The sequence below is a fragment of the Corvus brachyrhynchos genome, unplaced genomic scaffold, assembly GCF_000691975.1.
Source record: "Corvus brachyrhynchos isolate BGI_N302 unplaced genomic scaffold, ASM69197v1 scaffold175, whole genome shotgun sequence".
Lineage (NCBI taxonomy): Eukaryota > Metazoa > Chordata > Aves > Passeriformes > Corvidae > Corvus > Corvus brachyrhynchos.
The window spans coordinates 1,464,315-1,480,435 of NW_008238448.1; positions in this window are offsets into that span (position 1 = coordinate 1,464,315).

Below are 16,121 nucleotides of genomic sequence, written 5' to 3' on the forward strand. Positions count from 1 at the left end.
CCTGTAGTTTGCGTATCTCTAATGACTACCACCCCCCACGCACGCTGTAATTTTCTTTCAGACGCGTGAGGTGCTGCGGATATCAGGCATATTTAGGCGAGATGGAGCCGGCTGAACCGTGGATGTTACCCCAAGTGTCTTGGCACTCAGTAGAAGCGCTTTCCCAACATTTGCCCTTTTCCGGTGCCAGAGCCCAGGAGCTGCATGGCACCTGTCCGGGCAGGCCATGTGTACCCCGCACCTGAACTGCCAACATTAAAACGCATCTCTTAACAAGCCACCGGTGTACAGGTACTGCATGCAAACACACTGCAATTCCTTAAAGAATTTCAGCAAACTATTAAAAAAAAAACAACCAAGCCCACCTGCCTTCCCCAGAGCTCTTGCAAGCACAAAAAAGGGCCTATATTCGCTGAATAAATTATGCATTGCAAGTTCTTCATCCAGCTCCTCTTGGTACCTCCAGAGCGAGTGCTGGTACTTACAGAGCCATTGCTGCAGCCTGGTGCTGCCAGCATGGGCACTAAGCAGTTAAGAAATGGATGTTTCTGCCAGGAAAATAATTTTAACCATTTGTAAATTACAGAAAAAGAAGGGAAAAATATACTGTTTCATTGGTTTTATATGTAAGTAAATGAAGGATTTATGTGCAGACTGAAGTTTTATTTCCTTCTGCTCCAAACTGAATTCAAGCTCAGGGTGCTCAACACTACGCAATTACCCAAGGGAAAGCACTGCAGGAACCTTTTCCCAGGAGCAGCAAGACAAGGTGGATTTGAGCAGTGGGGTTTGGCAAGGACCAGCAGCCTCGTGGCTAATGCTCCATCAAGTAAGACTGACTGGTACAGGTGAGGGACAGTTTTGGTCAATCAGGTAGGTCACAGATCTACACGAAGTTGTGCCCCTAGCATTTATGTTATAGACTGGTATGCTTTATTTGGAAGCAGTATAGTTTATCTAGCTAATTACCTGCCTCTAACCATACGATATGCATTTTAAAATACCCCCAAACATGGATTTACATAATAAAGCATAACCTCCCGACTAGCTAGCGTCATCCTTTATGACAGTTCTTCTGCCTTTTTCAAAGTCTTTTCTGTTTTGATACATTTTAACACAAACTTATAGGGGGGAAAATACAAATGAGGGGAAACGGTGTTTCAGTAATGTCACAAAGTGACAAAAAACAAGAGCTTTTCCTGTTGAGGTTCATTCCGTACCACTTTTCTCCCAAATTAGTTGTCAAAAGCCATATGCAATACTCCAAACACTGAGGACGTTTTTCAAACACAGACTTCTCTTGAACTCCAAACTTCCTTTAATCACAACCTGTGTCTTACTTAAGCAATGCTTTCAGAGTTAATTTATTACTCTTGAAGGAGTTACATTTTTAATAAGCTAAAAGAGGAAAAGGGGAAACTCTGATAATCTTTTCTCATGCATAAGGAAGACCATTTCATGTATTTTTTAATTGTCATGTGAATTAAATTGCAGTGCTATATATAACCTTTCTACTCCAGCCTGGAAAGTTGTACACTTTTTTGGTGTTGGGGAGGAAGTGTGGAATCCAGTTTAGATGTCTTTTTCCTGAAATCTTTCATTTAGAAGAGTTTGGGGGACTTTTGTTTGTTTGTTTGGGGTTTGGTTTTATCCTGCATTCTGCCCTGAGCCTGGGAGCTGAGGAGGACTGTTATGTTCAGGAATCTATCAGTGACGTAGCTACAACTGTCTCATGATGAGTCCTAAGAAAGCAATTACAATTATCTTTTCACCATAATCTGTGCTTTGATGGGAGGGACAAACAGTTAAAAATCACAGGCTCTGATTTTTGTTCAGAAACCATTGTGGGAACATGGGAGCTGACCTGCCTTTGTAAATATTGAGGTTGTTCTGAAAGAAAGTTGCAAAAAAAAAAAAGAAACTAACTGAAACTCACATTCAGTTCTTGTTCATTCTGTTACTGACTCTAGTGTGTATCTACAAAGTGACCACTGTAAACCTACCCAGATCCATCAAGCATTATAAGCATTGCACCAGGATTAGAAAAAGGAGGTGAAGCAAGCCCTTGGGGGATGCAGCAGTTCATCAGACTGCGAGCTGGAGTTTTGGGGTTTTTTCCTAATATTATTACTCTTTCCTTTTTTGTGCTCTTTTCCTAAGTCTCTTAAAACTCATGGATCCACTGTCAGGGCTAGACTCTGACTGTTGCTGTGTTTGGGTTCCCTTCTGCTGGGGCCAAGAGCTCTAAATGGCACATGCTGCAACTCTGTTCTCTGGGTGGTCCACGTGGCACACATCCTGAGCAGGCTAATGTTGGGGTGTAGGCCTTCGCTACAGAAAAACTGTGGATGGGGACTGGAAAAGTAGCTGCCTCTGCTCCCCTCACTTTCTCATTAGGAAATGTCCCACCTTGAAATGGAAATGGTATGTCCCTTTAACTGCCCCCAGCTCTGTGCATCACCCCTTGGTGAAAATGGAATAGTGGCTCAGCTGTTTTCCACCCTCAAGTAGAAACACATTTCTAGCACAACCTTTCTTCTAGCACCAGTCTGGTGGGCACTCTGAATGTACAGTCCTTCCCTTCTCAGATGCGGGTAACTTAAAGAAGAGATGCAAAACTTTTCTCAAAATTCCCAAACCAAATTCTTTTTTACTTCATTGGTGCAACAAACATGTGCAAAGACATGGAAATGTCTTGTACACCATCCACAGCCATAACAGCATACCTGCACCCCAATTGCCTGCAATCCCTCATAACTCTTTAACATCCTTTGAGATACAAATTATTTCATGAACTCTCTGGGACCTGGGCTCCAACCTAGCCTGAAAGCTGTCTGTTTGCACTGCCACGATACCAAACCCAACCCCTCTGAGCTGCAGTTCACCTCTGTGACTTACAGAAGTGCTAGGCACCCTCCCTTCTTCCTTCCTCTGTAGATGCTCACCTTCCTGCTGGCACCTATGTACCATTCCTCCTTCTCATAGTTGCAGCCAGACGTCCTATTCACCCCGCTCGTAACTGCACCTCTTGATTTCGACACATGCAAGCCATCCCAGCTCTCTGACAAAGGGGGATGCTTCACTGCTTGCCAGCTACTGTGGAATTCTTGTATCAGTAAAGGGAAAAGCCAGGCACAAACTAGTTTTTGTGTGCTGCAAGAAGAGACACCTGAGAACTGCTGAAAAGCACTATCTGTCAGCAAAAATCAGGTTAAACCCACCCATTAGAATTCCTTGCTTTTATCCAATATTACTGAAAACTGCTCTCCTTTAGTTTCAAAGGAAATGCAGCAATTACTCCCTATTACAGACACCTACAAATATTTACTAAAATAATGTAGCAGAGGGATTTTTTTAAAAGTCATCACAGCTTAAACATTCCCATTACTTTCAATATGGTTTGATTCTGCTTCAGGTACAAACGCTTTCCTGATGCTTCCTAGGCAGGAATCCAGATTGCTGATCTCCAATTATGCCGACTCCCAGAGGGCTCGATCCGTCACAGATGCAAGTCAACAACGCAGCTCTGCATTTGATAGGATGCTGCCAGATGAGAAACAGCAGTGCCCAGGAAAAAGAAAACACACAGGATCCTCATTGTCTCGATATTGGGACTCTGACAGGACACAGACAGAGAGCTCTGAAATCTGGGTCTGAAAAGCTGGCTACTAGAACCACCTGGATTTGTTTAGATCAACTCAGTTCCTCCAGGTGTCTCTCCCTTGTGACTGACAGCCCATGCGTCAGTCCTACAGTTTCATTTCTTTATGGTTCTTAAGAACCGCCTGTTACTGGAGGGGGACTGGAGTGGCTTTTACCCTCTGAAGACTGTATGAATCTAAATGTCAAGCCAGAGCTGTCATGCCAGCAACTAACAAGGGGCTTTAGAATAAGCACTCCCTGGCCAGTACGCAGTAAGCACGGGCTTGTTCACCTAATCAGCTTTTGGGCTCCTCAGCGCTAAGGCTTCTATTTTTTCAAATGGCATTGCACCAACACTGCTCTGGGGCAGCTACTCAGAAAGTGTATTTGTTCTTTCAGGGCTTGCATGTCCCCCAAAAAACTGTGAGAAAGGTTTGAATCACTGCTGCTAGTTCAGGATGCCTGACAGTTTTTCTTTCCTTTTGGGCCCTATTTTCAGATACTTCTCAATTTGTCAAGTTTTACCTCTTTGAACTAAAAGTTCCCTGTTTGAGAGGTATGCACTCTATAAAACCATTCAGCTGGTTTCCAGAGCTCATTCTTAACTAACACACTTTCTGTGCTAAAATAATAACTATCTAAGAACTACTTTTCTAAGGAGCTGTAATGCCTTTGCACTTAGAAGAAAAAAGTTTGAAATTTGGTCATCATGAACATACCTCATTAGGCCAAATTGCACAAATTTCTGAGCTATAAGAAAGAAACCTTACTTCACACACAAGAGAATTTCTAGAAGTGCAACAGAGAAAAATTCTCTGACGTGTCTAATTCTGGCTGATCTTTGAATAAGGTTCGCTCTGTAGACACATTCCCTGCACTGGAACTGCTAAGTGATGTGACAGTAGCAAAAGGTCAGCATCAGCCACAGAGCATTCAAATTTAGACACCTCTCTTATCAGATTATCAGAGCAAAGAAGATATCCCAGAGTAGGGACACTGACTCATGGATGCTTGAGAAGCACACAGGTATCACAGAGAGAACCTGTAGAAATACGGAATTTGGAATTCCAGTTTTGGAATACGGTTGTGTGGAGTTGGGGCAAATGTGTGAAGGAAGAGAAGACTCACGCTGAGAATGGACCAGGAACTAAATGAGGAAACAATCCCGCAGGGAGACTAGTATGCAATCAGACATATGTACAGAACTGGTAGAGTAAGGATTTAATGGGTAAGCTCAACTCAGGCATCATCTAGATCCTAGTCTGTGACCGTTGCAAACATTCTGGAGGTTCTACTTCCTTGGCTTGGCTGCCTTTTGAATCTTGGTACTTGTCTTAAAAGTGACTGGTTTTGCTTTACCTCCGTATGTAAGTTTTTGATGAGCTAGTTCCACTTTCACATTTAGTAAACTGGGGAGAGTAAAGAGTTACTTAAAAAGCAGAGTTTTATCAATTTAACACCATCTTCAGATGAACGACAGTCATCTTATGGCAGGTTTTCATACAACTGTGATCAAACAGCCCTGGTAAAATACAGCAATGAAAATCAAGCTCATACCACTGAGCTGTGACTGTGGCCCTGGGATGCCCAGGATAGCTACATCAAACTATTACAGGTTCTGCTGGTCTGGAAGAGCATCTGGAAGAAACCAAATTAGCAAGTACCTCAAACTTTTTCAGTATCTCATAAAACGACAAAAGAAAAAGTAGTATCTGCTTCAGGTAGTTTCTATAGGAAGGAAAATTTGAGTAGGGTTTTTCTCTAGAGAAAAGTCTTTTCTCTGTAGTTGTGATGTCGCATAGCTTTGGCTACCTTCTCATTGAAATAGCCAGAGATTCTACTTTCATCTCAGTTCTCACACTCTGACAAAAGACATGTATATTTTACTATCCAGTTTTGTTAATGCTTTGCTCCCCTCATCTGTTGTCACACTTTCACTGTTAAGACTAATCTGGAATAAGCTTATGTTTTCAAATACTTGATTTCACATACTACTACTATTTATGGTTAAGGCTTCATTGGGAAGAATGACCATCACTCATGACTCAAAGATGGTCTCAGTGCCAGAAGCACTCGTATCCTTCTATAGGCCATCATTCTGACTTACAATAAGCATCAACAGCCAGTGGGTGGCCATTTCCCTTACTGTTCCCTGGGGTCATGTTAATCATCTTTCAGCTTTACTGTCAGAAAGCATAAAAATGGGACTCCACTGCTGCACAGTGTAGGACTGACAGATGACCCCAGAGGAGTACTGTTGATCCTCTGCTGATGTCCCCAGAACCTGCTTCTTTCTCTGATTTCAGAGGTATCTACAGACGAATAGGGGTGCAGAGGCCAGCTGGCTTCTCCACACATCAGGGGGTTTAAAAGATGCTGCAAATAGCTGGATACTGACAGTACAGTGTCTGGCATTTAGATGACCACAACTAAACACCTTCTTTGTATGGCAGGACATTCAGCAGCAGGCAATGTCTCACAGAGAAGGTAATTTCTGAGGTTTAGATATTACCAGTTTCCATCATTTTACCAGTTACCCCCAGTTGCCTGAGTGCTTTTTCAATATTCACCTACTTACAGCTGTGGACCCAGAGGTTCAAGAAAGAGGATGCTGGGAAAGGGAAATGATGTTCCAGATGCCAATGTGTGGTCAGAATACCCTACAATCCCAAAAATGGAAACAAAATGTGAGCTACTGGACTTAGGAAGAATAAGAATAAACATAGTGAAAAGCAAACACAAAAACCCCACAAACTGGTAAGAGTGGAAGAAATACGGATAAACGGTATTGTGATGATTTAACAAGAAAATCAGGGCAGAACAAAACACAGAAGGCACCACAAGGGACATGAGCAAACTTTCTTGTTTCAACAAGATCGCTATCCTTTCTCACGCATGTGCAACGCTGTCCAAATGCGCTGTCACACAAATATTTTAAGCTGCTCTCTCTTGCCAGCAAGAGTTGTTATCACGGCAGCCGGTGCTGTGCTGCTGAGATGAGCCCCCAAAGAAAGCCCTCTCGCCTCTGACTCGTGCACCGGTGTGCCGGCGTGATTCCATGCCATTCCTGGCACACTGCGCTACGTGCTTGGAATGGCGGGCATGTTTCACTGAGTGCTCCAACCCTTTCTGGGTGTAACTTTAGCCCCCTTGAGGAGTCACACACCTGCTTTACACTGCATCTGCGGAACAGAAGAAACAAAGCCCTGAGCGCAGAAATCTTGTTAAAACATGCTATAGGCAGACCAGGAGATTTTATCAGCCAGCTGAACAAGGACCCATATACCTTCAGTCTTGAGCATTTGTTTGTTATCACTGCTCTGCTGAATCTGCTTGATTCCAAGTTGCAAAAGTGTTACTCTAAGCAGGATGACACAAATGCCCATTGTTAATTAATGTTATTATTTTATTACTCTTGATTCTTAATGGCCCAAGACATTTTAGCTGATAATTGAGATCAAGTAACAGGGTTATGTTTTTTATACCTGGACTGTATGTAAGTCTGTCTGTCTTTCTCTTTATCGATCTATCTATAACACCCATGCAAATACTTTAGGGTAGAACTCCACATACTGGATATGTGGAGTTTTCCTTAGGGCTTCTCAAGCCCATTTAATATTCAGGTTTGCTGTTACACAAAGCAATAAACTGACCAAAAACCAGTTGGCCCTATAGATATAAAGTGAACATTAAGGCTTTAATCAACAATGTTGTCAAAGTATCTAGAAGAAATTAGTTTACCATGCATAGCAAAGATGGGTTTCTTGAGAGTTCTAATGAAAGCTGATATAGCCATTATCTGATTACTGTAACAGACACTCAATCATTAATACAAAAGTCCTCTTTAATGATCTTCATTTTATGCCCACAGCCATCCTAGGAGGAAGCCAGGAGGTGGGAAGGTGAAAGTAGTGCTTCTTGCTTTTGTTTATGCCAATTCTAATGGGGTTGTGACACTGAAAAATGCTAATTTGAGACTGATGTGTGTTTCTTGGCCCTGATCACAAGATGTGGGTCAGACTTACGAGAGGCCAGCAGTATTTGATCTCCTGAGGGCAAAATGATGCTATCCAAGATTAATATAGAGGCTGTGCTGGTCTTCTCCAGTGCCAGGGATTGCCAGTTGGCCCATTAAGACAGTGTAAAGCCATGTCTCTACTGCAGCTGCGCTGAACCAAGTCCTGCTATGAGTAAGGAGCTGTGTCTTGGCATCTGCATGGAAGTGATGATCCTGCTCTTCAGGAGAAAAACCATGGAGAAAGTAAAGTTGCATAAGCGGTCTGGTAATTATTTCTCAAGTTTGTTATGGAAAACTGTACACTGTTGTTATTTTGCTGCTGGCTTCTGCTAATAATTTGTTCTCAGTTTTTAAGGAACAGATCCCAAAAGAAATTTGTTGGCATCTGACTCAATCAAAACAGAAAAAGTCACAATTAAGAAACTATCTTTCGAAAAAAGTGAGGATTGTGTTCTCTGAATGTAGATTTTTTTAAATGACTTTGGATTTTGCAGACTGTTGTCATTTTACAGCTATTTATGAAGAAGCATTATTGCTGTCTTTGTTATTGAAAAAAGCCTTGAGAACACTGTCTATCACCTAGGATTAGTATTGCCACAAAGTAAATGTTCTCTCAATATTTTTGTAGACGTTTTCACAGGTCTCTAATGTTTCACATTCGAGAACCTGAACCCCACTATTATTGCAAATTAAAATTATTTAATAGTGCTGCCTGTGAAAGTGTTGTTTTTACAGTTGTCAAAACCCTCAAACATTCATAATTTTGTTTAACAATACATTATTTTCTTTTAGTTCTTCTAGCCATACTGCAAGTGTTATCTTATGATTCTTTAAATGTCTGTTATTGTAAAAGTACTAGTATGAGTGAATAAATAGTTCCCCAAAATAGGTATTGATTTTGCATCTATAAAAGCAAGATACTGAGAACACCAATTATATGCTTACCTTACTAATTTCTTTATGCACCATTCAATGCACGATGCAAGTTGTAACTCTTTGGACATACTGTGTATCATTTAAGTCTCATGTAAACTTGCAGGTTAAATGGTAGAACAGTCTTGTTCTGAATCGGGAATTAAATGTATCCTTCAGGAAGGCTTCAAAATACCTTGACTTTAACGACTGGAACATTTTAGCCTTTCTTTTTGTTAAAGTCAGCCTCAGAATTAGCTTTCTGTTGCTCCCCCTCCCCCACATAATTCCTTCTCCTGTCTGGAGAATCTCAGCTGCTAAAACCCATCACTGCCAAATCTGCTGCAAACTGTGGACAAAAGAGAAAGTTCAATGAAACAGGAACACTCGAGCTTTCTGGTTGTGCCATGCTGTGACTGTAAAACAGTGGAGTCACAGCAGACCTGTAGAGTATGTAAAAGAAATGAATCTTTAATAAATGTATGTTTTCACACACTGACAGGGGTACTAAACTCCCATGTTTTCCTACCATATGAAATTCATCACTGTGTATAATTCTATCGACATTCCTGTGGTTCACTTCCTGCTGCAGCCATGACAAATGTCCTTTTATATTTAAGGATTTTAGGGTTATTCATCTTTCATTTCTGTTGTTATCAAATATGTATTTCAAATATCTGTGCATCCTGCTCATTCCAGTGTGATGTATGAATCTGCAGATAATATATGCACCTCATGCTTGAATATACCCATAGAAGCTTCCAGAATTGAGTTCACTCTTCTATTTGGCTGATATTCTTCCTTGACCACTGCACCCCACAACAATCCCTTCAGCACCATCAGTTCACCTGAACTTCCTCTGCTTTTGATCCAACTCAACAAACCCATCCATTTTTCCTAACAAAACACTGGAAATTTATGAATGATTTTTGCTTCCTAGGGTGACTTCAAAACAAATACCTGTATATATGTATGTATTTTTTATGTATGTATATATGTATATATGTTTGTATATTTACATACATACAGTGGCCATTTTCTTGTGCTGTGGTCCGGGGGGAGACCAAACCTGAGCTGTCAATAATGTAACCTGCTTTAGAGTACAGGTCACAGATAAGTCTGAATGGCATCTTAATGATCCTTACCTCTCTCTCTTGACTCAGATTTATATGTTAGGGGGTGAAGACAGGTGAGATGAGTCTAACCCACACTGCTGAAATGATCCATTTGCAACAACAAGGCTCATGCATCAAATGCTGTAAGATGTGCAGTGAAATGAGAGGCTTCCAAAGCACAATCCAAGACTGACCCAGAGAAGACCCAAAACTAAAATACTGATCAGATTTGTGGCAGACTTAATTTAAGGAGCAATACAGTTATTAAGGTGGTAAGCAATGAAAAGGGGAAGAGAGGAGAAGATATGAGCATTAGTAGGACAGTCGTACCATGCACAATGGGGTAGTTGTGAATCAAAGTAGTTTTAGTTACTACTAGGTCTGGTTTATGTATGATCTCTTTAACTATAAATAAAGTTATCTCTCAAATTACCTATCAAGCTAGGCTCCCTTGGCAAGGTGTTTCCTTTAGGCATTGCAGTGAAAAGTTCGTTTTGAAGTAGGATTTAAAAGGCAGACACAGCTGGCATGGATTAGAGATCTTTATGGAATGAAAGCAAATTAATACTGTCATGGGAGGGAAAGGTGGACATGATTTGACTCACTGGTCTTCCTTCTGTCTAGCAGAGATATCACATCTGTCACTTTAGAAGAGCCCTCTCCAGTTGTGAGATTGACCATATTAGCCATTTCCAGTTGTTTCTAATTTGCAGGTCTTACTCTCTTCCTCCATCAAACTCCTGTTAACATTTCCCTCAAAGTAAATCTTGCCACCAACATGAATAAATATATTAAGAGTAATGTATACTTACTGCAAGTACTCTAGCCTAGCCTGGACATAAGCACTTCAGGAAGTCTCACAATCCATTCATGTACAGCCACAGTGAGTTCTCCATCGACCCTCACATGTCCCTCCCTCACAACATTTAGAAGGAAGAAAGGAAATGAAAGAGGGAACATGCAGAAATATATGTTGGTCATAAAAAGCAGTCAGGCTCCAGAAAAATAATCCAAAGAGCTATTTTTCCTATTGTAACAGCTTGATCTGGTTCAATTGAATTTTTTCTGTTTGCTGTTTATTTTCTCTCTAGCTTTTAGGTTTTCACAATTCAAGTCATTCAACAAGTCAAGAGTTCCTCCTTACTATGTTTCCACTTATTTAAAAAAACCCCTATACTTTAAATTTCATATTTACTGTTGGATTTAGGAAATCTCTCTTGTCTCCAAGTAACTTAAATGCCAGGATGTTTCCTCCCAGTTTTATGTGATTCTAACTGATTCTAAATTTTGCCAATAATGTAATTAAAAAGACAAAAATCACAGTTATTCCAGAGTGAGAAGCTGTCCTAGAGCTTTAGATCACCCTGGTTTGAGATGCTGGAGAAGTCAATTACATAATTAAGAAAGTCCTGCAGTCTTCATAAATATTCCAAGGTTATCCTGCCCAGACTGGTGTTTTTTCCCTTGCCACTCCAAGCCCCGTACTTGCCAATACATGCCACAGGGAAAATGGAACCCTCACAGATGGTTTCTGTTGTGCTTCCAGCAATCTCTGTCAGCTGGACAAAGGATACTGAGGGTGGCTTTAATTTACTTGTTCCCTTTTATCTGGAGTAAAGGAGCAAAAGGGCTGAAACTCTCACCTTTTCTCTCTTTGTTAAGGGTAATATATTCAGAGCTCTCAGAACAGAAGCATCTAGTACTGACATTGCTGGAAAGTCTAAACACTTTTAAGTCAAAGGCAACCAAATTTCCAACACCTGCTGCAGTCTCCATCTTGGAAGAGGAATTGTCTTAAGAGGTACTATTAAAGACTGCCCAATAAGGGATTTCCTGGAGATCATTTCTGGACACTGAGTATATCTTTTAAATGGGTTTTTTAAATTGCTAGGGAGAGTCCTAGAATACACCGGAATATGCATATACACATGTCCTTAATAACACTAATTCCTCCAGTGCCTTTTACCCAAAAGGATTTATCTTGTAGGTTGTGAAACAGACCTAGCAAGAAGGGAAGTCTGCTGGCTCAATAACAGCGATAGAAGTTAGATATCATAATGCTTCCATTTCATCAGGAAGCTATCTGTTGCCTGGTTGTGGCTGGTTATGACCCAGGAAAAAGTGGACATATGGCTTGACAGGGTATAGAAAACATCAGCTATATATTAATGATCACAGGCTGTTTCTCTCACAAGGACAGTTCTCTTGGTTCCAGTTGTACATTGTTTGACTTGGCAGTAGTAGGAAAGGGAATAGATGATTCAGTTGCTGTAATTTGTAAAAAGCATCAACAATTTTAACCTGCATTTTTCCCTTCAGTCATACTCTCATCTCAGTTAAAGCTTCTTGTCTGATGTTTTCCTTCACTCTGACCATCCTTTACAGCACTTGAGATGAAGTCAGGTAGATAAGTAGAATATAGTATCTTCTGTGTATGCTCTAATGGCATTAGCATACATCAGTAAAGGGAATGGATTACTTCCCCACTCAACTGAAGCTCATTTTTGCCCTCAAGTGCCATATGCATATGGCAGACTAAGGACAAAGAGGATCTAGTGACTTTATTGTACAGTTTGGAGCACCACTTAGACCAACCGTAGCAGATAATTAGACAGATAAAGGTTTTGGTTTAGGTGTTTGTGTATTGTAGGAAAGTACAGTCTATCAGCCGGTCTAACTCAGTGTCCCTGGCATCATTTTGGTGAGGGGGGTGACAACTGCAGTGTTTCACCTTGAGTTCTAGGTTGAGAACCATATCTTAATAAGACATTAAAGCTTTCCCTGCAAAGCCTTGCTACTTTTTCCACATACAGAAGCTATATTAATGCTCAGTCATATTGCTCAAGAAGAAAACAATACGTCTAGCTAATCCCACATATTCACTTTGCATTATACCTTGCTTCCCATTTATTATAAATTTCTCTCCCTCTGCAATAAATTTATCCTTTTTTCCCCCTTTTCAGTTTTTCTGATTCCAAGCTTCTCACTAAGCTTGATTTGCTGCTTCTGTTGGGCCACCTAAACTGTGCCATGTGTATTATACCTCAGGGTAGATCATTAATTCTTACCTCTTTGATTTAGCTGCCCTCTCAGTCAGATTCCTGCATTATTTTATCTTCCCCAATTTTCTTCTGCCAGTTTGAAACTCCGCTTTGGTTCTGCCTCCTTAAACATTAGAAGAAAGTACATTTCTTTTTCTTTGACCTCATTTTCTCACCTGACAACACTCAGCTTTTTTCCTGATGTCTCCCCAAATCATGTTTTTTCCATTTAGTACTAAGGTTAGCATTTCCGTGTTTCAGCAAAAGCAGCTATTTGCGTTCCTATGATGTTCAGAGTCATCCTATGCATCTGCCTGTGCAATTCTGAGTTCAGTGCCAAAACAATTTGGGAATTTGTATTAAAGCTAGAAAGCCTTTCTACTATCTTGATAGCTTAGCTGTATTTGCTGTCACAGTATTAATATGAGCCAGTTGTTTCTGCATTCCTCAGTATATTTCTGTGTAATCTCTTGTGCTCTGTATCATTGTTGGTCACTGGTTTCTAATCAAACATTTTCATATGCAATGATACATTCATCAAATAGCTGGTAACATTTCTGTTGCTATGCAAAGATTCAGGCTAAGCTTTCTAAGTAACTTTCAGGCTAAGTCTACAGTTGAATCATTTTCATATGTAATCCAAAATGAACTTTCTTCACATTTTACTCATTTAGTCTGAGTTCGCATTCATACTCTCCTCAGAGTCACATCCAATACTTCACAACATTAGCAGTCCTTTCAGCAAAGTTAGGGTAATGTATCTTTCTTTTATCAAATACTGCCACCAAAGCTTAATTGTTAATGCTCTTCAGCTTAGATGGCCCACAATTGCTTGTCTCAGTAGTTTTAGCTCAGTGTAATACTCAACAAACCACCACATCCACTGCAGATTCAACAAAAAAAGCATCTGATCTAACAAAAGCGGAAGCTGGCTTGGCAGCCCTGGAGATCAAAGTACACTAATGTATTTACAGGAGCTGAACATGAAACCATAGTCTTTGACCACAGTTAGCTGTGTAATGTGTATTACTTTTTATTCTGGAAGCCCGCTTTTGCAGGTCGGTCCTTCAGTGCCAGTACCCATTTAGTCTGTATGAGTCCAGAGAGCACATCACGTGCTAGCTGTGGTTATGATTTAGATTCATTTTGTATATACCTATTCATCTTCAACCCTTATCAATGCACCCAAACCACAACAAATTGTATCAGTCTTCAGTTACTACCAAAGGGAGCCATCACAATACTGATCTCCTCCATCTTCATAACCACCATCTGCTTTTTAAATTAATACATAGAACAGAATCATTTTTCTCTAATAAAAACCCACTACTTCATCTACTACGCATCTTAAGAGCTCATTTTCACAGAAGCACTTTGCAACCTCCTCACTATGCACTGTAGAAATTTGTGCCTAGGTAGGGTTTGTTCTCCTTTGAGAGTTTGTCTTCGGAGTACGTGTTCAGTGCACAGACAAAACAGATCATGATAGGGAACTAGAGGTGATAAATACAAAAGGGTTTTGTAGAAGAGCAAATATCTCAACTTACCATTTGGTCTAACCAGAGGCAAAGAGGAGCAGTCCACAAGCTTCATGATAAAGGATTTTTAGGGATAGCGGCACAGCAAAATGAAATGCCATTTAGTTGCTTTGACTGGATGAGACAGTACTTGCCAGAGCAGGCAATGGGCAGGTTATCATGAATGTTGTGACCAGAACAGAGCAGGCAGGAGTTACTAGGTTTTGGCACATGTAGTGTGACAGACAGAGTGACACCATCCTCCGGCCTCTGGTAGCATACTTTTCCTATTCTGCCTCCCTTTCTCTCACCAGCACTTCTTCCTGGGTGTGCTTGGCCATGCTCTGATCACCAGTGCTCAGAACCTCAGCTGAACAGGCATTCTGGCTCATGGGAGAACATTCCCTGTATTATCTTGGGCTTTGCATTACTGTAATGCACTAAGAGCTTTTATTTTATTTGTTTTGGCTGGGAGTGGGTGTGGATTAACAGTACATAATACTGATTTACTCCAAGGCTGTTGTGTGATCTCCAGCTTTACAATCCAGCTATTGGTAGGAATTTACCAAAGGCATTGCACCCCCTGCAGCTGGGACTAAATTTTCAGAAGATTTCTTCTCCCTTGTAAGCACCCAAATAAATGTCAAGATTTTCCCAGAGCGCTACATGTTCAGTGCTGTGTGGACTGGCACTATGAGATTGGCTCTTGAAAGAGTCCTGTGAAGTGGGGATTGTGCTACTTGCTATTTGTGATGCTTTTTAAAATGAGACTTAAAATCATTCCCAGTATTTTCAGTCATTAGAGATCATAAGGAGCTATGTACCACATAAATAATTACATCTCTGCCTGCCCCCCTCTCTCTGCAACTCTCTGTAGAGAAGGTACTTCTTTCCTAACAGAGGCTGGCTCATTCATCTGCAACGCTAAATCCCTGCAATTCATAAATGGCTCACCAGAGGTAGTGGAGAAGACTGGATCTATAATACAGTTGGCAGAGGTGCTTGAAGCAGTGGCTTCATTTCCACAACTGATGCTTTACTTTGGGATCCATGCTAGTGAAGAATGCCAAGTTGGTATACGTTATTATTTATGCCATTATGTCAGTCATATTGTTCAAATACATTCAAATAAATTAGTTTTTCTAAAATTTGAACCATTTCCTGAATTAGATAAATTATTAAGTAGTCTGCATTCAAACTTTTTACAGTATTGCCTGGTTCATAGTTTGAAGGAAGAATTTCATGATGTAGGAATGCCACATTAATTTTACATTTAATAGTGATATTTCACTGCTTCCAAAACTTTTCACACTATCTCATTTCTTGTAGTCATTCCCATTTCTTGTAGCCATTCCCATGTCATGTTTTTATCTGCCAAGATGACATGTTCAAAGAGCTTTAGCAGAGCTTGTACGAAAAACTTTTATGAAAAATCAGATGTTGAACAGCATTTCCCAAATGTGAAAGAGATACAGCAGAGTGCTTTAGAGGCCAATTAATTATGGAATAATTCCTGCAAATTGTGGTAGTAATTAATGAGTGAGTAACATGCAGTATTTAGAAGTGAACAGCAGTCAGCAAACACTATGCATCGCTTTGTGACTGTAATACAAGAAACAGTCCTGTACCCATTTATAGATTATGAGTATTAACAGATTCCTGTAGTTAATGATGTGTCTTGTGCTTGTATCATCGAGTTCTATTCTAAAATGTGACTACATTTAAAAAATAGCACTTTATTTCTTGCATGCATTCACGGGAGAGAGAAACAAGTTTCCGTAAGAATTTGCTTGGGTTGAGAAACCAGCTGTGATTAATCCAGAGGAGACAGTGGCAGAACCACACTGGCTCAGAGAAATAAATTAAGCACATCAGG